General features: G+C 43.8%; 1 protein-coding gene across 2 annotated transcripts in view; it reads right to left on the bottom strand.

Annotated features, from left to right (window-relative positions):
- FOXP1 (forkhead box P1) overlaps positions 1-25,126 on the bottom strand; it is a 597,798-nt gene that overhangs the window by 490,456 nt on the left and 82,216 nt on the right. For both annotated transcript variants that reach the window (XM_060161351.1, XM_060161347.1), the window contains exon 3: positions 11,517-11,646. The gene's annotated coding sequence lies outside the window, so the exon portion shown is untranslated. The remainder of the gene's footprint in view (positions 1-11,516; positions 11,647-25,126) is intronic.

Genomic DNA, 25,126 nt, shown 5'->3' with positions numbered 1-25,126 from the left:
TTCCTCCCATTTTCTATTACAATGGACATTTATGTGAAAACATATTTGCATCTCAAGGGTTCATCGTCTTTTCTAGATGTTTATTCCCCAACTGCAACCACCATACTTTGGCATTCCATCATAAGGGCTGGCTTGCCGAAAAACCAGAAACTCATTCCTTCACATCCCAGTAAGTTTTATCATGATACTTGAGAAAGAAATAATCTTCTAGATTATTCTCCTAGACCTTTCTTGGAAAACATCCCTGATCATTTCTCTTCTCTGGTCCTACATTTTCTCTGCCTCGATGCTGTCTTATACCTCGGCCTCCAGGCTATGAAAATGCCCCACTGCACGAACCCACGCTTCCCCCTCCCAGGCTCCCCTGGTCCTGACTCCCGCACCTGTTTACAAGGTAAGACGAGGCATCGTCTCTCCGGAACGCTCACACTCATTTTAATTTAAAAAAAAAAAATCTGAAATATAGCTGATGTGCAACATTCTGTTAGCTCCAGGTGTAGAGCAAAGTGATTCGATTATACGTATATATGTATAACATATGTATATGTATATGTGTATATATGTATATATTTTATTTTTTAGATTCTTGTCCATTAAAGGTTATTACAAGATATTGCATATAGGTCCTTGTTGGTTATCTATTTTATAAACAGTGATGTGTATATTTTAATATCAAACACCTAATTTTTTCACATCTTTATCGGAATATAAATGCTTTACAATGGTGTGCTAGTTTCTGCTGTACAACAAAGTGAATCAGCTATACGTATACATATATCCCCATATCCCCTCCCTCTTGAGCCTCCCTCCCACCCTCCCAATCCCACCCCTCTAGGTGGTCACAAAGCACCAAGCTGATCTCCCTGTGCTATGCGGCTGCTTCCCACTAGCTATCTATTTTACATTTGCTAGTGTATATATGTCAATGCCACTCTCTAACTTTGTCCCAGCTTACCCTTCCCTCTCCCTGTGTCCTCAAGTCTGTTCTCTACGTCTGCGTCTTTATTCCTGCCCTGCCACTAGGTTCATCAGTACCATTTTTTTAGATTCCATATATATGCGTTAGCATACGGTATTTGTTTTTCTCTTTCTGACTTACTTCACTCTGTATGACAGACTCTAGGTCCATCCACCTCACTACAAATAACTCAATTTTGTTCCTTTTTATGGCTGAGTAATATTCCATTGTATATATGTGCCACATCTTCTTTATCCAGTCATCTGCTGATGGACATTTAGGTTGCTTCCATGTCCTGGCTATTGTAAACAGAGCTGCAGTGAACACTGTGGTACATGTCTCTTTTTGAATTATGATTTTCTCACGGTACAAGCCCAGTAGTGGGATTGCCGGGTCATATGGTAGTTCTCTTTTTATCAAGCTCCTAATTTATCCCTCCCCTCAACCCTTTTCCCCTGTGGTAACCATACGTTTGTTTTCTATGTCTGTGAGTCTACTTCTGTCTCATTTTTTTATCATTCTGGTCTCCAGCCATTTCTTTAGGGAAAATCAAATGATACACATTATATGCCTCCTGGTCTCTATTCTTCCATCAAGATAAAACAAGAGATATTTAGGGGGAAAAAAAAAACCCTGTTTTAATCATTCAACCAACTCTAAGAGTGTTTTTGTGCCCAAGAACCACTTGTAAATAATTCTTATATTTTTCCTTAAACCTCTCAATTTTATTAAATGTTGCATTTAAGTAGTAGTATCAGAGAAACTGGACTGACGCGCTAATAGTATTTTGCTACATATTTCATATATTATATATATATATGTAAGTAATACCTCTTAAATTTTCAAAAATGTCCATTTGTGACTCGAGAAATTTAACCTTAATTCCACTGGTGAGACACCCAACATCTATGAGAAAACACCGGTGCTGAAGAGGATATAGATCTTATATGTCAATTTCTGAGTCCACTTTTTTTCTGGGACTTGTTTTCCCTTTCACTTCATCTTTTACCCTCCGCCTCACTTTTATTTCAGGTTCATATTTTTCTTGTCTTAAATAAAGGAAAGGGGAAAGAGACCCTCACTAAATTTCACTCTAAATCAATAAATAATCCAATCACACAGGACAAGACTATCTCAAGATGAAATGTGAACAAAAGCTGATGCTATTATTTCATCAGAAACTGGAGAGCAAATGATCAGGCCCAAGCATCGTCACAGAGCTAGAACAAAGGGCTGAATCCTCACCACTGCTTTACGCTCCATCGTCTCTACAAACCACGGGCCCTGGAGCCAAATGGAACCCTACACTCATGAGCTACAAGTAGTTTTTACATTCTTAAAGGGTTGGGAAAAAATAAAACTACTGCTACTCTTTAGTGACCTGTGGAAATTACACGAAATTCAAACATCTGGAAACGAATGTTATTGGAAACACAGCCACGCTCATTCACGTACGAATTGCCTACGGCTGCTGACACACTACCACACAGGCGAGTAGTTGTAACAGACCAGGTAGACTGCAAACCTCAAGATATTTACTCTCTGGCTCAGGAAAAGTTTGTTGATCCCTGTCATCAGCAGAGAAGTCAGATGACCCTTCTACCATCACACACGTACAGAAGCATTTTTTAATTATAAAACTTTTCCAAAGAAACACAGTAGCAAGAAGAGTAAAAGGAATCTCCATGAACTCAGGATCAGGTAAAAAGCTCTTCCCTGTCTCAGGGCACTGCCCGGAAGCACAGACGCCCCCTGGTGCTGATCAGCACCAGCCCCCCTCGTGTTCCCCCATCCTGAGTTTCAGCTCCACTAACCCCTCCTGCAATTCTGATGACTATTAACCATCGTAAGAGGAAACTAACCTGATACCTTTTTTAAAGCAGCAACATTATGAACAATTAAAAAGCTGCCACCACACGTGCACAACAACTTTCTTGTATCTTAATATGCATATCCATAGTCTGATTATAACAGCCTGGAGAGATTGACAGGAAATGACTGAGTGTAATGGCTCCAAAGGAGACACTACATTGATCAGTAAATAATACACGTTTTTTGAAACTGTCTAACTGCATATTTATACATGTCAACTCATACACTTCGGTGACAGAATTCTTTTTCAGGCATCTATGTAAAAAACTCTAATACTGATTTTTTAAATGTTTTTAATAATTACCAAAAAAATGCTTCTAGGATATGTAAGGTTTAAATTATATCCACCAAAGAGTGCCACCTGGAGCATTAACTGCTACATCTTTAACATTCCCAGTTACGTCAGGGTATTTGCAAACGTCTCAAAAAGGTTAAAATATAGTTTCACGTAACACATACCTAGTGCTTACTGGGCGCCAAGCACTGTATTAAGGACTTTTCACAGCCAACAAGGTAGATGCTACCGTTGTCCCCATTTTGCAGAGGAGGAGACTGACATTTGGAGAGCAGCCTTGACTTGGCCAAGGTAACCCTAACAGTGAGGCCTGGGACTAGGACATGAGTTTATCTTCTCTAATTCAGAGCCCAAGCTCTAGGCCTGGACCTGGATGTGGGCCTGAAGATCTATACTTAACATGATTCAGGTAGCCTCTGGATCACACACTGAAGAACACAGCCCAAGGACTTGGAGGTAGAAGAGAAGAAAGTCCAGTGGGCCCTCGGTTCAGGTCCCCTGTACTCCCTTCCAAACACTGCCCACTGGAGGACTAGAGAGAAAATCTATAACCGGTGTATCATAGCCCCTGGCATGTCACATGTGCTCAGTTATGACAGCTATTCAACCACTGTCATTTTTTATAGGTTAGTCAGGGAAGGCTTGTATGTCAGGTAAAGTCATTTTTAGCTGTATTGTCCAGAAAATTACTTCAACTCTTGGCCGATTCGGTTAGCATCTCCTCGCCCTAAGACTCCGTATCAATTAAATTACACCAGCAACTGAGGGCTGCCCAAGGTGGTGTGGAGGACAGAGGAGTCTGTCAGGTTCTACCCGGTGACTGGTTTCTCAACACCAGGCTAGATGATGAGCTAGATCAGCCCCCCACGGCCCCCTCCCCAATGCACACACCTATTTTATTATGAAAAGTGGTCAAATATATAAAGAAGTAGAGAAAACAGTGATCATGAACCCCATATGCCCACCGCCCATACTCTAGCAGATCAAGATTATGTTCCATTTTTTCTTTTCTGAAAGATGTAAAGGAAACATGTCATTTCACCTTTACACAATCCAATATGCAACATTAAAAAATATGGAGAAAAAATCCCCTTAATAATAACTGAATGCACATGTTGTAAGAAAAATTCCACAGAGCATACCTGAAACTAGCCTCCTGGCGCTCTAGCCTGCAAGTCTATCCTGGATGGACAGAAGTCCCTGCAGCCCATAGACAAGGGGCCTAAATGAGCTTGACAAAGTGGCAGACCTGACCTTGTCAATGCCTGGCTCTGGCCCTGGGCACAAAAGCCTGGGAGCGCAGGTTTTCCCTTCCTGCACACGTTCTCTGGATCAGCGGTCCTGCCAGTCCTATGTTGCGTGTTTATACTGTATCAAAGAAGAAAACTCCTCTCCTCGGATAATAGGAACTCCATGAGCCACCATCGCCAACAGCATCTTTATTTTAGAAGAGGACCGGAAGGAAATACGCAACACTGAGCCCAACTGCATGAAACTGGGAGATTTCAGATTTAGAGGAAAAGGCCGGTGAGTAAGGAATATTTTTGAAAAATTTTTTGGAAGAAGTTATTCCCATTTTTTAAAAATCACTGGTCCTATAAAAATCCTGTGTGTAGGGCTTCCCTGGTGGCACAGTGGTTGAGAGTCCGCCTGCCGATGCAGGGGACGCGGGTTTGTGCCCCGGTCCGGGAAGATCCCACGTGCCGCAGAGCGGCTGGGCCCGTGAGCCATGGCCCCTGAGCCTGCGCGTCCGGAGCCTGTGCTCCGCAACGGGAGAGGCCACAGCAGTGAGAAGCCCGCGTACCGCAAAAAAAAAAAAAATAAAATCCTGTGTGTAGCTTAAGCTGCCATTTTAAATGAGTTGGAGTCCATTTCTTCCACAAAGACAACTAGAAGCTACAAAATCTTCCTTGCCTAAATCAAAGGCCCTTGGAGAACCACGGAATCAAGGATGAGGACGTAGCATGCCCTCCTGGTTAAGACACAGGCTTTGAAACTGGCCTACCTTGAGGTAAAACCCTCTTGTAGAACCTGCTGTGTGATCCTGAGTAGTAACTTAGACACTGAGTTTCTGTCTTCTCAACAATAAAACCAGAATAATAATATCCAGGGCACAGAGACGCTGTTAGAATGACATGAGATACCTAAGATGATATCCAACCACTGCAGGAAAAATAAATGCCCGATGACTGGCTGCTATAATTACTCGGTACAAATATTACTAAAACCTCACAGAATACGAGGAGGGATGAAAAAGATTTCATCTCATGAGCCTCTTCCAATCACTTGGTTGGAGTCGCATGGAACAAACACTGTGTACAGAAAATCCAAGAGCCACCCCCAGAACAGACCATAATGGGGCTCACAGATTTTGGCTGCCTTGACCAAAGTCAACCATATCCTACAAATATGGCCCAACAGGTTACCAATTCACACGTTCACAACCACTTTCCAGAAGTCTGGTTACCATGACCAACACAAACAATCAAACAATACGTTGAAATGAAATTACAATGTACATTAACTAAATGGTACTTCAATATGTTAACTGCTCATTTTTCTTTCAAGGAGGAATTAAAAGGATGGCAGTTCTCAACAGCGTAGGGCAGCAGCCTGCATATAAACTGAATGGAAATTTCCTTCTCTTAGCCTCCAAGCATTATTTGAACCAAGCGAAGAGAAAACCGATTATTTTCAAAAACAACATGCCATGCAGCTGAAGTTCCTAGAATTTTACATCACGGAAGGTATCATTTGAAATATAAGAGCTGAATGCCTTCCTCCCTGGTACCGCTTGCTTCAGTGTATTGATAAAAACCAAGATTAATATGCGAAAGGAAATTGCAAGAAACTTGCCCTGCACCGGTCAGCACCTGGTACACGCGTGTGCCCCTCCCTTTAAGAAAGAAACTGCACTCGGAGAGGGAAAGTCTCAGTTTACCTTTCACCCCACCACTTCCTTGCTGTGTCTGAGCCTGAGTTAATGCACAGGTAACAAGAGGGTGAGGAGAGTCTCTTTCTTGTCTTTTGCAAAGTTACATAAATTGGAAAAAAAAAAAAAAACCCTACAAGACTATAATGTTTCATACACATAACTCCCAAACCAGCTAAAAGGTAGGAAATAAACTGCCTACCAAACCATACAAATACGGTATACACGTGATGTCAAAAATCCAATTATGTGGTTACACAACCACATAATTGCCAGAACTGTGCGTAAGATCTTCTCATTAATATAACACACATTTAACCGCTGTGTGCCAGATATTGGGGTAAGTATAGGATATACAAAGACGAACTACAAAGACTAGTCGAAAGCCACTTGCCTGACGTGATTCTGACCACACTCAGAATGTAAGTGGTGAATTGGTAAGCTTGCCTCCAAGAATTTAAGTGGAGAAATTCTGAGGCCACACCCACACTGAGCAGAGGAGAGAATGTGATCAATTAGTGATGTCTGCCAGGGGCACAGGGATGGGCAGGGGTGGGGGAATTATAAAATCGAAAGTCTGTCAAGAACGTTTGCCACTTTTGATTTAGGCAAAGGATTCGATGCTTTGTGCAGAGGTCAGGGGAACAAAAGCCTGCCCGCTACATTAAAAGTTCACAGTGAATTTGTATGTCCAGAAAAATGTGTGTATAATCCCATAAGGGGCTTAGACAGAAATGGAAAATATCTGCAATATAAATGCAGATTACCTTTATTACAAAATTGGATCATATTCTCATTCCGAGACTAATTTCCTATATCATAAAACCTATATTCAATTTTATAAATAGCATACACCAAGAATCATAAATTCAGTTAATGCAGAAATTTAACAGATTTTTTTTTTAACTAAAAGTGAGAAAAGGCTGTTTTAGAGCAAGTATCTGAAAGGACAGAAAGAGTTCTTTCTCTGAAGATATGTTTTTTCATCTGACTCTACCTCCTCGGGGACATAACTAGAGAAGAAATAAATTTCACAGCTAATATATATGAAGTAACATGTTTAACATTATCCAATGAATTGATATCTACCTACACCATATAAATATATCTCACATAAACTGTCACCTCCAAGAGAATTCATTAAAACAATGTTACAGCTTCCGAATTAAATGCAATCTTCTAATTGGAATTTAATCTTACAATAGTAGTTGGCGGATTTTCTTTTTGAATTGACAAATGGAATAATTCATTAGTTTGTCTTACAGTTCTATGGGAAGAATTTAACAGTAAATGTGACATAGAGACTGGCTAGCCGCTGCTGTGAGGTACTGGGTGGGGGCTGTGGGAGGGAAGGGGGCTTGGAGGTTCTTTCACCATCATCAGAACTCCTCCCACGGCTTACCGGTGGGGAAGGATGGACACTCTTCCTCTCACCATCCTGAATTAGGGCATTACTGACATATTCCATTACCTCCACGTAAATGTCATGTTAATTTCTGATCATCATCAAGCCAGACAATGGTTTCCCCCTTGGCCCCTAGCCAATTAGCTATGTGGAAAATAGTCAGCCAATTACATTACTTGTATTAGGTTAGGGACTGGAGAGAGAGAGAAGCAAAATAAACGCCTCAAAAATACTTCCCAGATAAAATGTAAGTTGACACTGTCTTCCCGTGCTGGAGTCCAAGTTATACAATCTGATAGGCAGCTGCCAGCACTCATAACTGCTTATTAAATCTAGGCAGTCTTTATGGCGTGAGTGAAGATCTGTATTTTTACCAATATTAGGTTCATTGTGTTATGAAAGAGACCAAAAAACTTAAGATCATTCGCCCCAGCTTATAAAACATATTATGTAGTTTATTAAATTGTTAAAATTACTTTTCAAAGTCAAAATTTCAGGGACTGGAAGTTTCAGCACAACAAAGTGGCTTGGCCCACTGACAGCTTCCCGCACAAGGCGGCTGAGAAGGGGAGCCCACCTGCAAGCCTTCCTGTTCCCAGACGCCTGCTACCTGCCCCACCTCCTCCCGGAAGCTGCACCACTGCCACACCCCACCCCAAAACCAATGACCAAAATCCACAGTCTTCAGTTTTATGAAGAAATCCAGGAACTTCCAGCCACCAAGTAGCCCACTATCAAGCCTTAAACGAGAAGGATTATTTTCTGTGTTTTTACCTCTTTCTAGTAGGTCAAAAGCTAGGCATTTGTTTATGAGAGAGACCCAAAGAGGAACTGTAGGCAAATAAGGAAAAACAACCGGTGACAAAACAATGCTGCATGAGTCTCATACTCTTATCCCAGATCCACCAGCAAGCGACAGTTTACTGGGAGGAACAAGGCAATGCCGAGGCACAGGCTGACAAACCAGCCAACGTATTTGCCGTCTACAGTCAACTTTTCTAGAGAAAACTCTATGCAAATCCAGACTGTTATTGTCACATTTATTAATAACACTGTGGCTAGCTGCCTATTAAATATGCACAGACTTAGCCGGTCTTCACTCCTGGAGTCTCGTGATGTGCATCACATAGGTACCAACATCAACTAAAGCTTCACGCCGGGGGAAACAGGAGCCAACTCTGACTCCCTGCTGGCGAGGGCATTCAAGAATCACATCACAAAGAGACGTCTCAAGTGCTCAGCCCTTCTTTCTCTGTATCCTGCCCCTAAGCTAATTTATTATGCAAGCATGGTTATCACCAACATAAATTGAGTACATTACCTAACTACTCATTTTCTGAACCTGAAATTCTGCCATGATGATCTACTTGCGTAAACCTTTTATCATATGGCTTTGTTTCTTTGCACCGGAGTGAGGAGATCTGTTGTTCTAGCTGTCTACTGCTGGGACTGGGACCTTGTTCTATCACGAGGTCACTTACCACGAAACATTTCACTCAGAATTGGACTTGATTTCGTGCCTGAAGACTCCAAGGTATCAGCTGTAACAATTAACTGATGCTTCTTTTGCTTACTCGGTAAACTGTAAAGTTCTAAAAGCCGTAGGACTATGCATACGTTTTTGACAACAACAGAAGGATGAACTAGCTATCAGACATACAGTGCATCGCAGGCCAGGTTAGTGCATCAGAGGAAGAGAATCAGTCCTTTAATCGAACCTCGAAGGTGTGCTCTGAGGATAAACAATCATAAAGAATCAGAACACATACTCCAGTTCATCAGATTTCAGGGATCTCCACTTCCTACTAAAAATACAGTGAAGGCAAATTGATTACAATCGGATAAATACAAAGCGTTTCCTTATTTAGAAAAAACTGGTAATCGACTGGGCCTAACTGTATTTTATCAATTCAAGAGATATCATTTTCATTACAGTTCTTCAGATTGATCTTTCACACAGCAGGCCTTACCCAAATGAAATTAATGAATAAAATGAGCCTAGTCTTCAATAAATCCATTCATGTGGTTTTGTTCAATTTCATACATCAATTTATGACAGTGACACTGAGTCAGACTCTCTCAGTACTGAAGACAGAGATGACAGGTAACCTCAAACCTGAGTTTGTTGCTATTTCAATACCTTCAGCAGAATTCCAACCACTTCTTTGAATTCTCATGTTTACACGAGACACACTCAGGCTTTGTTCTCAACTCTACCCGGATCCCCAAAGATATAACTTTTTATAATGTCTGCTATCTGCTCACTGGTCTACAGACCACTCACAGAAGTCTATCATAGCTGGTTAGCAATAGAAAACCTCAGAAGAACTTCACAGGAGAAAGAAGCACAGGACTTGCCCAGGACCACCCCATAAGATGATCAAAGCACCCTAACAGATCTAAAATTCCACGAGTCCATTAACTATTAATTTTCATGGTGTACACCCTTGCCTTAATGTGTTACAGGTTTCTACTTGCTTTATTTCTTGCCATGAAAGAATACTGTAAGGAAGATATAAGACTCTGTTTTTCCTCTATCTCCAGCTCCAGCAGAATGAAATGCAAAGGACAAGCAGTCAGAGACCAAACTAGCCTAAGTGGAAGTGAATTTTAAAGCCCACGGGCTCTTTGAGCCTGATATTCGGGCTGGTTGCTTCAGCAGGGCTCTTTTCATCTATGAAATGGGAAGGATTTGTCAAAATGACCTCTAACTGTAAAATCTTTAAAAAGCTGGCCCAAACAGCAAAATGCAAAACAACATCTTAAAGAGACACGTATCAGCAAAGAAGGTTTACAAAATTGCGGGGCTTGGATGTCACAACCTCTGTAATTGAGATAAGCTAGAGAGAATCACTGAGGATAAAATAACCTGGGATACAGCTCTGACCTAGCCCAGGGACACGGACATCTCCATCAGACTCTCTGGGCTGCAGATTCTCCATCTGTAAAGTGAGGGGATGTAAACAGCCAACTTCTAGGGCCTTGTTAGCACTGACAAACACGACACTCTAACCTACCTGCTTTATTTTAAACATAGGAAATCAAAACAGACCAACTTGCCCCATGTCAGCTAGCTATCAGGTCTCCCAATTTCTAATACAGTGTTCTTTCTACTTCACTACACTTCCCTCCATTAAATAGAATCTGTTTCAAATACAACTCCACTAAGACAAACAAGATGAGTTTATGCCAATGGTTCTTATCATTAAATGCCATTCACTACAAAACTGAAACCAAATGGTTCCCTATAAAGCTGACCTCGTTTTATGACAAAGCTACCATTGAATGATGTCAGAGTTTTTACCCAAAACACCTGGCCTCAACCAATTCTTGTCTCTGATAAAGGCGAGTCACAATTGTTCATTCATTACTACAGGGGAGTCCGTGAGTTCTGAAGAACATGACAGACGCCATCAAATCTACAGAAAAAGAGCATCACGTCCCTTCTAACGTCCCCCTAAAAATTACAATGAATAACCTGATGAGGAGAACTATGCTAGAAAAAAGTGCTCACGAGTCTTTCTGAAAATCTGAGAGTCCACAGTTCCCAACCTTTTAACTTTTTCAAGAGCCCCAGTCATGTGGAAGGCTTGCGATGGGACTTCCTCAATGAACAAATCAGACTTAAATCTCCCACCACCACCCACAACTCAAGATGAGGTTATTATTGTCTTATTTCAAGGTGGTTCATTTTACCACCAAGTTTTAATGGGACCAGAAAAGCAATTACTCTTTCAACTGCGCACGTAGCTCGTAATCTAGGTAGGCCACCCTTCGGTGTATGCATAAAAGAATCACACAAACAAAAAAAGTTCTCCCGTGCCCTATTATGTCTCTTATAAATCCTAAGATCATTGCCCAAGTTATCCAAAAAGGTTATACCACTAAACAATGACAGGGTGACTCTTCTTTCGAAACGAGAGTCTCTCATCTTCAGTGTAATTGTTCTGATGAATTTGGGACCTTTTTTCAGTTTCCTGCACCGTGCAGGACCCCTTCAGCCAACATTTAGTCTGATGAACTTTCAGACGAATAATCGTAAATGTTCACTCACCCTTTTGGCCAGCAGGCATCACATCCGTCCGTTCATGGTTGACAGCAAATCAGACAAGGGATTGAAGCCCTCACCATTGCCCAAATGTTTCGTTCGGAAACTGGAATTGTCAGCAAAAGCTCCTGGGACACTGCAATACAAAATTTTTTTTTTTTTTACACACAGCTAAGATGTAACTTCTAAAACCACCACTTCCTTAAACTTGAAAACAGCACGACAGACATAGAATCTAGAGGTAGGGGAAAACACCTTTCAAACGAGGGTATGTCAATATATCAAGTGTGATGTTGTAAAATATGAACCGGAAATAATGTTTTGAAAGATACAGTTACCAATTACTTGAACACATACCCTGAAAGGTTGTTGTTTATTGCAGACTTTGTGCCAAATATTTTATGTAGTTTGGCATTACAAAAACATTTTTTGTCCAATTATCAAGTGCCCAGGTAACAATAAGCTGCTTTAGCTCAAATCTGACATGGATAAATGTATTGATTCCTATTAAGTAACTCTCTTTTCCAGAAGATAAAAACATATGAAAACAAAATTATTTCAAACATAACAGTGAACATCCAAACTGGGAAGAGAGGTAACCATAGTCATTTTCCTCCAGAATAATTCTACAAATGTTTATGAATTACATAAGAAGGAAGACTCGGAGATATTTCCATCAAGAGAAAACATACTACGTAACGTGTAGACATCCAAGTGGAGAAGCCTGAATCCTGGACCCAGTGTTGTCATCAGGCACTTGTGTGGCTCCAGGAAAGCCATTTAATGCCTCAGGACCCCAGTTCTTTAATCTGCAAGGTCAGGTCATTAACTGATGCTCTCCACGTCCCTTCTTCCTCTCAGCATCTTTGTCTTTTTGGTTAAAGCACACTTATTCCAAATAACCTAAACTATTAGCTTCCGGATTAAAAACAAGGTTTTTAACACAAATCACTCCTATGCTGATCTGCCATCAACACCAGAGCTGAGCTGTGGGCAGAGGGTCGTACAGCTGAGCAGAAGAATTCTCACCCTGGCACTAGTGCCAGGCCTTAGTGCACCTGCACCCTCGGCAGCTGACAACATTCACTGGGTGCCCAGGGAAGGCTTCCACTCCTCTCCCAAGAGTACGGCTCCAACTCCTACGGAAAAGTGCCCACATGTACTATAGATGAGTGTTTCTCAAACTTTAGTACGCGGAAGAATAACTTGAAGAGCTTTTTAAAATACAGATTCCTGGGCCCCATCCCCACAGACACTGATTCATTGGTCTGGAACTGGGCCTGAGATTCTGTATCTCTACCAAAATACCAAGGAAGGTGGATACTGCCAATCACAGTTTGTGTCCAAAGGATAAAGCCCCATCGTCCAAACTTCAAGTAGCCTTAACACCCAAGAAGCATTTCCAAGGCTCACGGAAGCTCTGCAAAGCTACTAAGTCGACATCACGTAGCAAAAAGAAAGGGGCTGAGGGCTTCCCTGGTGGCGCAGTGGTTGAGAGTCCGCCTAATGATGCAGGGGACACGGGTTCGTGCCCCGGTCCAGGAAGATCCCACATGCCGCGGAGCGGCTGGGCCCGTGAGCCATGGCCGCTGAGCCTGCGCGTCCGGGGCCTGTGCTCCGCAACGGGAGAGGCCGCAGCAGTGAGAGGCCCGCGTATCGCAAAAAAAAAAACAAAACTGTGTGTGCCTACCTCGCACTAGACACTCTTCTGACTGCAGCTTGCCTGAGTGAGTTTTGGTTGCGAGGCCTTGCAGAGGATACTTAACCTTTCCGACCTGAGCTTCCTTGTTCATATGGGGAAAGCTAAGGCGGCCCACAACGACCAGGCAGACAATGCAAGTGAACGAGGCAGGCCAGGTATAGGGTACAGGGAGTGAGGAGGGAGGCGGCAGACTGGAGGCCCCGGGCTTTCTCAGCTAAGACGGCAGCCAGGGGCTCCACAAGCCCATTATTGCCACGTGGCAACACGAACCCAGGGCTACAGGAGCTTTCAATTCCACGAACAAAGGCAGAAATCCAGATGACTATTTTGTGAAATTTCCTCATTTTTCAAAGACAGCAGCTAACGTTTTAATAGTACACATTAAAAAAAGACAAGAAAAAGAACCCTTGCAACCCGTGTAACAAATTATGGCTAGGGTTACGCCACGACTCAGGTCTGCAATTCTACAGGGATTCGGAAGCACAGAGAAGCTGCACAAGTGGACACAGGAAAACACAGTAGGTATCTGGGCAGTTAAGGGCTTTTGAGAGCGATTATCTGGGGCAAGTTTTGGAAGGAACTGGAAGATGGGGTGGAAAAGGGATCCCATCAGTTCAGGACATCACGGTCAAAGGCTTACAGGCGGATGAAACAGGCAAGACACACCAAAGAACAGCAGTGACGAGGGAGGAATCACGCTTCCGTTCAGCATGGGAGCAGCGTCTGGCTTCTAGCTAAGGTGTAAGTTGGTCAATCAACGCTTAAGAGTATCATTAGTGCTGCCCGGTTTGACTTCCTAAAACATTACAGTCCCCAAGCATATCCAAAAATAAGGGATAAACTATCACCGTGGTGTGTGGAATTTTTCTGGTTTTGCTTGTGTGTTCTGTTAAGAATCCAACTGACCCAATACGGAATTCCATCTCCACCGAGCTCTATAACTCTAACCAAAATACTATGTGAATGATATATACTGTAGTTTTTATATGGACTTATAGTATATATACTATAAATACACTCTATATACACTTACATATAATACGTATATACACATATACACATATATATATAAAATACAAGCTCTGTAACTGTAACCAAAATACTATATAAACTACAGATACTATAGTTTTTAATATGCATTTATAGTACATATACTATAAAATACATACTATATATATACACACTACAATACATGCACATATACTATAAAATATAAGCTGTATAACTCTAACCAAAATACCACAAACTACTATACTATACTATAGCTTTTTAGGTGTTCACAGTACATATACTATAAAATACATAGTATATACATATATAAAATACACGCATATATACTATAAAATCAAGTTCTATAACTCTAACCAAACCTCTGACCTCTAGAAATGAAAAACAAAGCAATTGAAATTTAAAAGGAGAAAAAAAAAAAACCCACCAGAAGAGAAGATAGTATCCAAATAAATGATCCAGTACACTGCCCAGAGGCAAAAACTATCTACCTAGAATTGTATGCCCAGAAAAATTACCTTTCAAAAATGAGGGTGAAATAAAGATCTTTTCAGACAAACAAAAGTTTATCACCTCTCTACCAGGACATTCAGAAAGATGCATTTCAGGCCCAAAGAAAAGGATTTTAGGAAGAAGGCTGCTTGATCTAAGAAGGAAGGGGGAGCGAAAATAATGGAGAACTTTGGAGTAAATGAAAAGTGAATGCTTTAAAATGACATGCAGGTCTCAAAATTAAAAAAATAATAATAATAATAAGTCTGGCAACACCATCACTTGCTTCCCACCTAGGCTTACTCGTTCTCACTGGCTGTCAATCACCAAGGTCCTGGACCGCAAACTTGATATGGAACGAGGGCACCAGCTTGAAATGCAGATTCCTGCCCAGCGATTATCAATCTGCATTTCTACCAGATACTCCAGGGAACTCTGATGAAGTTGCGCCCTTGCCTCTACTCTGAAGAGTGCTGCGCCACTGCAGGGCCAGGAATCCAGTGAGCTCCAGGGGCTCAGCCTGGGGAGGTCCCGACTGACACTCCAGCTGGCCTTTGTTCTTTTCCACTTCACTTACAGCCCCAGAGAGCACCTTGGCCCAGTGGGTCGGCAGCAACCCTGCCTCAACCCTGCTAGTCAGGAGCTGCAATAAATTAAAAGCCCATTAAAATATTTTAGAGAAAAGCCTAGAAGTGCTGAACCATTAATTGTGCCAAATTCAGTCTGTTTTCCCGGAGATTTGAAAAGCCAGATTACCATCTTGGGGGTCATTAGAAAGAATGAAGCTTTCTCCTTTTTCAATTTACATATTTAAAAATGCAGAGATCCTTCCAGTGGCTACTACAACAGGCTTTCCAAGTCCGGCGGCGGCCACTCCCCCCTCTGACCAGAGAGAAAGAAGTCTGGGGTGCCGTGGGGTCTTGCCTTGTGTTTTCAAGTAAGGAATCAAAACTCAGGGCCTGTGGTTGCAAAACAGCTCCAGGAAAACAGGTAGAGGCAGCCACAAAACAACAGTGCTGTTCTCTTGTTTTGTTCTCCCCTCTTTATTTTTCCCTGCAGCAATCCTTGCTCAGCACAAGTCTGCAGGGAGCTGGAAAGAGCAGCTGTGGTTCCCTGAGGCCAAGACCTAGCAATCAAGTTGTTTACCAAACACTGCCAGGCACCGGGAAAACAACAACAGCACAGGCAGCATTTGCATCTGTTTTTCAAAAACAACCTCCAAAGTCTGGGCCCTGCCGGGTACTTCCTGGCATGGCTCAGAGGGGCACTTGGAAATTAAAGGCATGAACCGCCTGGGGTATGAGCCCCCATGGCCTACGTGTCATCCATTATTCCATTCCTTTTGAAGAGTGCCTATCCGAAAAATAAAAAGGATGGGGAGCGTGCAGAGTTTCCAAGCAGGGGATTCAAACAGACAACATGCTCGTCCCTGGCATTTCCAAGCAAGGTAATAGCGGCCATTTTAGCAAACTGGCATACTTTGCTGGCCACCCAAAACCTCAAGACATCCAGCTGTGGTTCTCAATCTTGAAGGAGCACCAGAACGCCTGGGAGGGCTAAGAAAACACAGATTCCTGGGCCCCTCCCCTGGAGTGTCTCATTCAGTAGGTACAGGGCGGGGCCTGAAAATCTCCAGCCAGTTCCCACGTGATGCTGGTGCTACTGGTCCAGGCACCACGCTTTGGGAAGTAAAGCTAGATGCTTCCTTACCATCCTGAACACCTGGGGCCTCTTGTCCCACATTAACCTTTCCCATGCATCTGGCAGTGTCATACCCAAAGGAGGTCACAGAACAAAATGGACCGGATGGTTTTCCTTTCGTTCCTCCAGATCCTCCATCTGCCATGCTGCCCCAACCCTCCACCTTGCTCTGTGTGTCTTGGAAGGCCCCCCTGCGTGGATGCATCAACAGGTACCCTTGTCTTCTGGCTTCCAGCTGGTACAACCAATGGAGGTCTCATCTCAGGAGAACAGAGAAGATGGGGCATTTATCACCGGGGCACCGGAGGCTGACTATGAAGGATCACAGCTCCCGCCGGGCAGTCCTCTCCCTACAGCTACTGTATCCAGGCTACACCACGTGCCCCCACTTTGCCCTCTCAGACCCAGGAAAGGGACAAGCCACCTATTTGCTACCGGGACCCTGACACAAAACTCAAATTCAGTGGCTTCTCCACTAGATTTCCCTTGGCTTGAGAATGCTATATGTGGAATTTTTTAGACCCACACAACACAAATAAGTATATGTGTACATACACACTCATATGCACAGACAGACATGTACATATGAGTATACATATATATACATATAAATCTTTATCGATTTCTTCATGCAGCTCCATCAGAGAGGTCAGGAGACCTGGGAGGACACGGCCAAGGCCATCTCAGGGGGTCTGCACCTGTGTTCCTTCAGGTCCCTGAGCCACAGGAAGAGCGGGCCCACTCTGTCTAATCCGTTACACAACCTGATAGGAAGGGGAGCATTTGGGAGAGCTTCAATCCTTCTCTAATTTACTTAGTTTCTCCTTTGTTGCAAATAGCACCAAAATAGAAAGAGAACAGAAGTGGGTGGAGCAGGCTCCATCACCAACTCCTGTGAATAACTTTCTGACAATGTTGAACCCAGTTCAAAAAGCACTTCGGCTGCGGAAAATGGTGTGTGTTGTCAGCTCACAAATAAAATGCCAATCTGCCTCAATTAATAAGGCTCGGAGAAGAAGAACAAATAATACTTCTGTTTTTAAAATAATCGTAACCTCAAACGTACCCTAGATAGGCATCTATCTCAGCAGCTAAGTTCGAAAGTTCTAGTCAAAATGGTCACCCAGATTTAACCAAATGGGTCACCACAGCCACATCTGTGGCTTCAATGAGCCCACTGGAGTTCATTTCAATTAAGTTCCCTAGAACTAATCACTATTACTTTTACTTAACTTTCACTAATAAGATTTCTTTCAACTCACCAGAGGACTTACTGATATCTCTGTTCAAAAACAGGTTTTTAAGTAAACCGATTAGATTAATTAGAACACATGGGGAATATGGTGTCTGTGTAATTACTTTTCTAGTTCACTGAGGCTTAACCAGAAACCTGTTTTGTTTGTTTATTCCTCTTCTTCACTAAAAATCCCCTAAACATTCCATTTAAAACTTGAAGGTTGGCCCTCCTGCTGCATCTGTCTGCCTCTCCCCATCTCCCCAGTAAGAACCCAGCTTCTGTCTGAACCCTGCCAAAGACAATGAGTGACTTAACTGTCACCCCCTCTTCAAGGAGTAGATGTACCCTCATCCTGTTGCCTCCCGGCCGTTCTAGAATCCCATTTCATCCTTCATCTTGGTCCCAGGGCTCACTTCTTCCCACCGCCCTCCGAGACCAACATCATGAACAATCTGGAGACTTTCCTCTTTCCTTAAAGATGTCCCTTTCACCTTTCCCAGAAGCCATTCACTCAATATCCCTTGACCTCAGGCAAACAAAGAAGGAAGAGTTGGCCTTTCTTTAATTCCCCTTCTTAGAGCCAAGTTCTGGCTCTGCTAACAGTCTACCTTGCCTGCCATCTACCCCCAAGGAGAACACCACTGTCCCTCCCCACTGTGATTCCCTGATCCTTGAAAACCCTTCTTCTGATGACCGTGTGTGAGGCGACCACTGCTCCCAACCCAGCCACATGGCTTTTGCCTCTAAATGTCAAGGACGCTCTTCTACACCTTTCTCAGATGTTTTAGTATCTGGTTCACAATTTCGGTCTACATTCCTTCACTGTGGCCACTTCTGTCGACCTCAACAGCCATGAAGACGGTCCTTCCAACAGCCTGGCCAAGGCTTACATCAGACCTGGCACAGATTAAGGTACCACTCAAAAAAAAAAAAATCATTCACTGAGTGAATACACACCTTGTTATCTTAACTTTCTTACCCTAAAGGCTTCCAGTCTATTTGAGAAGCAGTATAGGGCAGTAGTTGAGAGCACAGGCTATGGAACAGACTTCCCATGTCCCATCCTGGCTATGCTACTTACTAGCTATAACCTTGGGCAAACTCCTCCATACCCCAAAATTGGGATAATATTTGCCCATAAGAGTAAGGGCTCATTAAGTGCTAATTAACCAGAACCACTTGCTCTACACCTGAGGGCATGGCCAAAACTTCGATCTCACCATCCCTTAGAACTGCTCCACCTCAAATAAAGACTTTGAATTCTGAAATTCACTAACAACCTCCCACAGAGCCACCTAGGACTGGGCCCTCTCTCCTGAATTTGCTTCTGGACTGCAGACAAGGCACCATCCCTCAAGTCCTTAACTCTTTGCCACACGCACAATTTGTCATCCCCCTTCTAACCTTCCTCTCTTTTACAGCACTGAAGGCTCACTCCATGTACCCTGAAAACCCCTGTATCACTCAGGATACCCCTGTCTTTTCTACCAACTTCCTGCTCGAGCCCTTTGGTTCCTTCACCAGAGTGGTCTGGGTGAGGCCAGGCTTGGGTGTAATTCATGGTTTATAGCCTGGATGTCTACACTGCAGTGCCCAGGACACAGAAGGTCATTACATGTGATACTAATCTGGGTTCTTTCAGGAAGCCAGGAAGATTCCCCCTAAGCCTACTTGGCACTCTACCTATGACAAGTTGCTATTTGAGAATCACGGGAACTCCAGGCTCAATTTCACAAATACCTTCCACTCGTGGTTCAGTTCAGTGGCACAAAATACAAACCTTCCATCCTCGTTGGCAAACTGGGCTGAGCTAAGAGAGCAGGGCTTATAAAGGTGAGCCGCCTACTGGCAGAGCGAGTGGTGTCTCTGTCCTTGAGGCCCAGGGGAGCCTCAGTTGCTCCCGGGAGGAACAGTCAAGTGAGCAGAGAGCTGGCTGCCACCTGGGCTCTTTATAAAGGCTTTTGTGGGTAAACATGTTTACTTTCTTTTCATTGGCTGGGCTTATCGTGATCAAGTATTTTGTTTTGAGTCTTGTTCTATAAACATGTTTACTTGGAGGGCAGAGCTTTGTGATAGCTGGTACACTTGTTTTTCTAACTTTTAAATTGAGAACATATTTTTCACAGCCCGTGGTGAACAACTCAGGGTGGTAAACAAATGATATCATTTCATCTTCACTCTAGAGAGTTGATCCCTATGTACCTGCTCAAAAGCTGGAAGTGGGTTGTGGGTAACCAAGGCTCTCTATTAGATGAGAACAAGAATCACATTCATAGTGATGATGCTACTAACAAGAAACTTATCACTGTCATCTTTGACAATGGCGGGTCGTGCAGAAGAAGGGAGAGTAGCAAACCCAAGCCTCAGTTTCCCCGGCGGTAACATCCTGTGGGAAGTGACACACCACGGTGAAATCGGAGGCTGTCGTATGAATAGATGGGATCCGTATTTTCTGGGAGAAGTTACGATTACATAATCAGCATATAGAGCTGATATGGGGGAGGAATAAAACAACTTTTTTAAAAATGAAGCAACCAACTAGGTCACAATATTAACTGCAATTCTTTGAGATGCCTTGTCAAATGATGGTTTCTGCCGGCTTTATAATTAAGAAGAAGGTAGTGGCTTCAACTGTAAAAAGGAAGAGCCCTCCATTACTGGAAAGGGAAGAAAAAAATTAAAAAAGAATAAAAAGGGGGAAAAAATGAAAATAACTTTTGAAAAAAACCAATGGTCTTAAACTAGGGCTTATAAGTGCTGTTTACGGGAATCACTCTGTGGGATGAAGCACCAGGTCCCACCACAGCTGGGTCAAAGCTCTTCTAGAGAATTCTATGGGTCCCAATATTCCAACTAGGAACAAAAGCCTTCTTACTACAGGCCTTTGAGGTGAAATACAAATGACTTAAAGGAATAAAACCAGAGAGGCCAAACTCTTTGTTCAAGCAAATAATACCAGCCCCGCCCCTGCCCCCCACCCTCAAGTCATCTTCTAAGCTCATGCTCAATTTAAAGAAGTCAAAACACAACAAGGAAGTTAAAATTGTTAGAGCATAATAAGATAAACATCCTCATTTACTAAGCGTTATTCTTTCATCATGTATGTTACGGTAGGGAGGCAAAGTAACCCCGTATGCCACCTTATCCATCACCCAAGATGGATGATGTACAGAACATACAGATACCAGAGAACAAACACACTCAACAGACTTCTTTTCCAAGGCTACAGTGTGATTCAGGGATACGATGAATCAGGAGGAGGGGCCGAGGGCGCCTTGAGGTAGCCACCATCCCTGACATTGAGATTGCCTCTCCACTCAAGGAAGGAGACCCAAAACAAACAGCTGCCCCGATAATTTCAGCAGAAGGGCGATAAGACCCAGGGGGGTGGGTGCTGGATGACCAATCCGTAGGAAGAACAAACCTTGTCCCGGCTTTGCCAACTGTTGGAGAACCTCTGTGAGTCAATGACTTTGTCAGAGCCTGGCGTTCCCTTTCTAAAAACTGACAGCATCGAATCCCACTTTTTTTGAACCATCCCATTTCACAATTTTATGCCTTGGTCTCAAATGGAAAACGTCACTTCAGGGGACAACCGACAATTCCAGGCTCCATAATCCGATCGGTAACAATACTTGGAGTGCTTTCCAACAACCCACAAAGGCATCTAAGCTCCCACAGCTGAGGAGCAGAAATGGAATTTCAAGTTAATGTGACGCTGGCTGGTGACGAGTCATCAGCATACTTCAGCTTTCAGTTGTCTGAGCAGACAGCTGACTCAGCGGGGATACGGTTACCCAGCCAGCCACCTCCATCTGACCCACTGCCTCAAAGTAATCTGTCTCCCACCTCAAAAGAAAACAAAAAAGTTGAATGACTAATGAAATGACTGAAAAAGAAGTTCCAGTTAATTCTTACAAAATAAAAAAAAATAATAATAATCGGGACTTCCCTGGTGGCGCAGTGGGTGAGAATCTGCCTGCCGATGCAGGGGACACGGGTTTGAGCTCTGGTCCGGGAAGATCCCACACGCCGCGGAGCAGCTAAGCCCGTGCTCCACAACTGCTGAGCCTGTGCTCTAGAGCCCGTGAGCCACAACTATTGAGCCCACGCGCAGCGACTGCTGAAGCCTGCGCGCCTAGAGCCCGTGCTCCGTAACGAGAAGCCACCGCAATGAGAAGCCCGCGCACCCACCGCAACGAAGAGTAACCCCCGCTCACCGCAACTAGCAAAAGCCCGCGCACAGCAACGAAGACCCAACGCAGCCAAAAATAAATAAATAAATTTAATCATCATCATCACCCTGGTAAACAAAGATGAGGACCATGACCAGGCTCGGAGTGGTCCAAGGTCTGAGGGCCACACTTCCCTCTGAGAAAGGGGGCGGAATGCGGTGCTTTGGAAATGCTCAGGGGACCAGGAGAGGAGCTGATGATTAGGACCAAACCGTCCGTGAAAAGTGTCAAAGAGTCAAACTGGGGAAACATTTGTCGTAAACACAAGAAAAGAAAGGAACACACTGGCCTTTCACCTTGGTGTCCAACAGAGTGGGAGGCCTCTAGATACACTCCTGAAGATATCCAACTCTAAGACCAGCCATGGAGCCCTCGCCGGGCCCAGCACTCTTTCCTGACTACACATTTCCATCCAGGCTCTTACAAGCCTCACAAGGAAGTACCGCTATCTTACAGATGTGGAAATTGAGGCTCAGAGAAGCAAAGTCCTCTACCCGAGGCCATGGTGAGTAAGTGATGCAGCCACCTGTATCTGGAACCCAAGTCTCCTCCCTTCATGGTACCCAATACTACTGAGTACCACTCTTCCAACAGCTCCAATGGGAAACATGAGAAGATCTGGAAAGCCTCCCATGACAAAGCCTAGCTGGAAATACAGGGTTACAATTGCACTCAGCAAATCCTGGTTAGGAGGGAAGTACAAAGCCAAGCGAGTCCTGGTAGTACAACCTGAATGCAGGGGACATCCCCACGGAGGAAGGAGACAGGAGAAGAGGGGCTTACGCAGGCGGCCGAGACACCCCTTCTGTCCTCTCATCACCGGTGCAAAAGAGATGCTTTCTAGTCCTCAATCTCCTCTCTGTTCTCCCAACTCCATCTGATCGTAATCCTAGGCGCTGTGCCCGCCTTCCTTCCCGCCCCCTGCCCCTCCCCAAATGTCACTGTCTAAAGTCTTCAGGGTAAGACCCCTCAAATGAAATTCAGTCAAACATTTATCGAGTCCCCCTCTGAGGAACTGTGGTGCACATGTTTGGGGGTTGGGTCACGGGGCTATCAAGGCTCAGTTGTCTGCCCAGCACAAGAAGTTAAATTACAATACATGATTGAAATAACATGTCAGGACAACAATGAAAGCTGTGTCATGGGGAATACATGATTAATTGCCAGATGAATTCTACAGACAGTAATCGCTACAAAGTTCAAAAGGAAGGAGAGACCACTTCCAACAGTGGTTCCTAGGGTGCAAACTCTCCACTGAGTTCTCCTTCCCATCGGCTTTGGCCCAGACCAGGAATCTGGCTGCCTGGGGTCTGATTCTGGCTGTGATACTCAAGGACTGAGTTATTCAAGCTCTCTGGGCCTCGGTGTCTGCAGCTATAAAATGGGGGTAAGAACAACTCCTACATCATGGGGTGGTGAAAGGATTAAGCAGGATGATGCACACAGGCCACAGAACAGGATAAGGGAGATCACCTGGATCTCCTGGGAGATCTCCAGCCCCAGTCTCTATAGCCCCATATATACCCTGAATCTGCACACTCGCTCTACATGGCTTCCCCCTCTCTGCTTCCCTATGTCTGCTGCCAAAGCTGTGCCTTCTATTCCAACAAGCTAGACACCCTGTCAGCCTTCCCCGCGAGGCCAGCCAGCCACCAGGCCTGGTCTCACTTCGTCTACGTGATGGCTCCTGCATCCACGTTTCCAGCTCCATCTCCAGTACCCCAGGGCGAGAGCAAGAACCCGAGAGTCAGAGCGCCTGGGTTCAACTTCCAACTCTGCCAAACGGTAACCTAATGTGCGCTTTTTTGGACAAATTACATAACTTCTCTAAAGTCCTCTGTTTCTGCATCTGTAAAATGGGCTAAAGGGTCCCCACCTCAAAACGCTGCCGTGAAGATTAAATCACACGGTTTGAGAACACTGTAGAGAACTTCTGACCCACAGTAAGGGTTCCATACATGAGAGCTGTCACTGTCATCTGTGCTTGGACCACACGATTAACTGTACGTCAGTGTCTGATTGGTCTCTCCCCTCTCTATTCTGAAAGTCACTGCTTGTCCTTCACCGTAACGGATTTGGGTCAGTCACCCACAGAGAAGAATGATGCGCCTTGTTTATCTTTTAAGCACATCAATCTAATATTACATCAAAGTTTTACAAATAGAAATAAGTACTCTCATCCATGGCCAGGTTCACAGTAAGCTGTCACAGCCTCTGCGGGCGTGAGCGGGGAGGGGGATTTGGCCCCGTTTCAACAAACCATTTAAACCGTGCATTCCTGTTCACCCCTTACTCTTTGGAATTGATCTTAATGAAATAGTAACCACTGGGGAAGAAATGAGCCATAAGGTTGCAAAGAAACATATCACAGCATTGTCTATGGTCTACAAAAACTGGGAAAAATAAATATCCAATAAAAATTAAATACATTATGATTCACAGTGATGGTGAAATACTATGCAGCCATTAAAAAGGGCTGGAAAAATAAACACGGACACAGAAGGAAACACAACCCCCAAATCATACCTGCTCAGCAAATGTCTGTTGAACGATATGTTGCTAAGTAACAGATATGTGTTACAAAAGCTTTTTCTTCTTCAAGTTATGGTTAGTTTAGTCACTGTGTACCAGATGCTACAAAAGAGCACACTACACACGCTGGGCTACTGCAAACCCCAGCGCAGTGAGTTTCATATATTATCCTCATTTCAAAGACACAAAATGGAGACAGAGAAACTAAATAACATGTCCAAAGTCACACGGTTAGGAAGGGAAAGCTGTGATATTCACTCGTCTTGTGCCAAAGTCCTTGCTCTTTCCTAACTGACGCTGCTGCTCCTAAAAATATTAGTACATTTACGGTTAAAGTAAGTATATTTCCATGGGAAAAAGACTAGAAAGGCAGACAGAACAACACTAGCAGTCATTCTCTCTAGGGGATGGAACTATAGATGATTTATTTATTTTTGCTCTGGTTTTAAGATTTTTTTTACATTTATCATACGATGCTTTTGTAGTAAGGGGAAAAAGCACAAAGTTTCTTCTATTTCAAAATTCAAATGTCAGCTGCCCTTGTTCCCTTCCCCGTGACAGATACAGATGGCTGGGCAAGGGCGGGGCTTGCTGGGGAAGCAGTGTTGCCCAGTGTTGCTTGAGGGGTTCAGGCGCCAGAGTCCCATGACCTGGAGGAGGCCCGCTGGAAAGCCCTGGCAAAACCACTTAGGGATACGGTGAGGGTCAA

Source organism: Lagenorhynchus albirostris, chromosome 10, assembly GCF_949774975.1.
Source record: "Lagenorhynchus albirostris chromosome 10, mLagAlb1.1, whole genome shotgun sequence".
Taxonomy (NCBI): domain Eukaryota; kingdom Metazoa; phylum Chordata; class Mammalia; order Artiodactyla; family Delphinidae; genus Lagenorhynchus; species Lagenorhynchus albirostris.
This window is presented reverse-complemented; position numbering and strand designations above follow the sequence as displayed.